The sequence below is a fragment of the Papaver somniferum genome, chromosome 9 (genome assembly GCF_003573695.1).
Source record: "Papaver somniferum cultivar HN1 chromosome 9, ASM357369v1, whole genome shotgun sequence".
Taxonomy (NCBI): domain Eukaryota; kingdom Viridiplantae; phylum Streptophyta; class Magnoliopsida; order Ranunculales; family Papaveraceae; genus Papaver; species Papaver somniferum.
The window spans coordinates 67,784,046-67,786,488 of NC_039366.1; the positions used below are offsets into that span (position 1 = coordinate 67,784,046).

A 2,443-nucleotide genomic window follows, 5' to 3' on the forward strand; every position below is an offset into this window, starting at 1 on the left:
ACATGTAGACATCTACTGTGTTTATAACAACATGTTTGTCAACAAAATAGAGTTTTATTTCCTTCCGCTGTTTTGTATCTCTTCTCTCTATCTGACAAGAATGTAAATTGTATCCCCATTTGATCTTCCTAAAACGAGTATATCCTCGAAGTACACTTCTCAATCTTGTTTTTCCAAATAAATCACCATGTATGTTTGAACTTTACTATCCAATGCGACTCGTTTTCCTCATCGAAGCATTAACCTTCAGTCTTCAAGCGCTGGTTGATCTGCTTAGCTTCCCCCTCAATTTCTTCAGTGTCAGAATTGCCATCTTCAGCAGCTTCAGCAATGTTTTCCAGCTTATCTGGCCCATCCATCTCTCCACTCAAGTCCTTGTCATTCTCTTCCTCAGTCTCACGTTGGAGATTTTTAATGACTTCCATCAGCTCCCTATCTACACATCTTAAATCCCTGAAAATGACAATACTCATTAGATATACACCGGACTAGAAGAAAGTATTATAAAGTTGACAGACAAGAGAAACACCAAACCTGAATTCCAACTTTTCTCCAGCATTTTTCAATTCTATATATGCCATCATATCTCAACCCAGTTTCGGGAGCATACGAGGAGCGTTTCTCCTTATGTGATCTAAAAATTAAAAGACAATATTAAGTGGATAAGTTAAAAATAATAAGCTTAGAAGATACAGCTGACTGAAATGAATAACTCTTGCAGTAAACAATTATTTTTATTTCATGGCACCGCTAACCAATAGCTTCAAACTATAAATGCTGATTTTCATGCCAACTCCCGGTGTTACCCGCAGCCCCTAAGCATCCGTCCTAATTAACTATAAAGAGTATGCAAAGATCTACTCCTAAACAAAGATACCATCTTCTCAAAAAACCCTAGTAAGCAGTAACATGTAGGCTGTGTGAGGCTAACGAATTGATTTAGTTGGGGTAGTCAATAATTCAAGATAAGCGGAAGTAGGCGCATAAAAGGGCACTCCGAATGCTAGCGTAAGCATTATTTGATTGGTTAAATTAATCAACGGCACATCAAAACCAATTGTAGTTGTTTCTCTTTCAATAATCTACGTTGAACAAGTTAATTAATGGGACAGGAGATGAAGTATAAATCAAACCTGACAACCCGAACTGGATATCCTTTTTGGCAACTCACACGCAAGGCTTCATTTGATTTCTTAAACTCTTGATCAAAAGATTGGTCCGTGTTTGTGCGTTTGTTACCACTGAGGTTCCTGCCCCCACTGCTTTACCAGGCAAAATATTTAATCAAATTAACCTAAAAACCAATGCAATTTAACAGTATAATGAAATAGCATATTTGCAAACTAATTAAGACCAATACATAAAGCAAGTATATATCTACAATAAAATGATGATAGTTTAAAAGTTTAACCTTCCTGTGTAGAGGAACCACTCTCCATGGTCCTCATCATCTACATATCCTCCAGATAAAACGATGGATTGCGAACCATGCTTGGACTGTCCAGCAATACCGGCGACATGAGGAAAATTAGCTCCCCATTGCCTGCATTCAAATCTATCCTCCCAAGATTCTCCTACTAGGACCCCCTGATTCCTCTCAGGGTCGTTGTCAGCCAGAATAGGTCCAAAATGGTCATTTGGGACAGTTACAAAGATCTTTCAACTGCACGCATAGGCCTTTCCAGATTTTTTAGCTCGCTCTGTTGTGTATGCTTTGTCTGGTTTACTCTGATTATTAACATATTGATAGACTGTCTCCCCAGTTTTTCTTAGACCATTTTCCTGAGCTATCTTTGCCATACGTATTCCAGTAACAAGAGCCGAGTTAATCCTCGGATTGTTTATCATACTCTGAGGTAATGGACGGCAACGATTGGGACAATTTTTTTTTCCTTGTCTTGCCCACTTTTCAAAGCATTTTAAACAAAAATTATGACCACATGGAGTCTGCAGCAAGTAATAACGTACAAAGTGAGTCTCCACAACAACCCGAGCTCTAAATCAAAATCCCCAGAAAATGGATCTTTATAAATAATCTAAAGAACGAAAGGCAAATAAATACCATAGTTTTATACTTGGTTTTCTTCTCTCAAACGCTTATCCCTTCCTTTAGTTTAAGCAAGTCAAGTTTAAAGGGAAAACTGAAAGAATAATCATATTTTCGTGCTTCTACTTTAGACGTTCTAGCCCTTAAATGTATTTTTTCTCCTTAATGCTTATGCCGCTTTTGGACATATGTTAGTAGAATATTATTCCTTCTAAAAACTGTGAATGGATCATGGATCTATATAAAACCCTAATTTGGTTTTGTGGAAAAGTAAAGACTAAGATCTTCCAAATTTGTACCGTATGAAAGCTATTTGTCTGATGAAAGATCCGACCAAGCCACTGGCTGGACCATTTGAATTAGACTCATTGATGTTGCCGGTTCCATGCCCGATCC

At 37.7% G+C, this 2,443-nt stretch overlaps 1 pseudogene; it reads right to left on the reverse strand.

Moving 5' to 3' along the window:
• Positions 1-432: 432 nt before the first annotated feature.
• Positions 433-2,443, reverse strand: part of LOC113308162 — a 3,073-nt pseudogene continuing 1,062 nt past the window's right edge.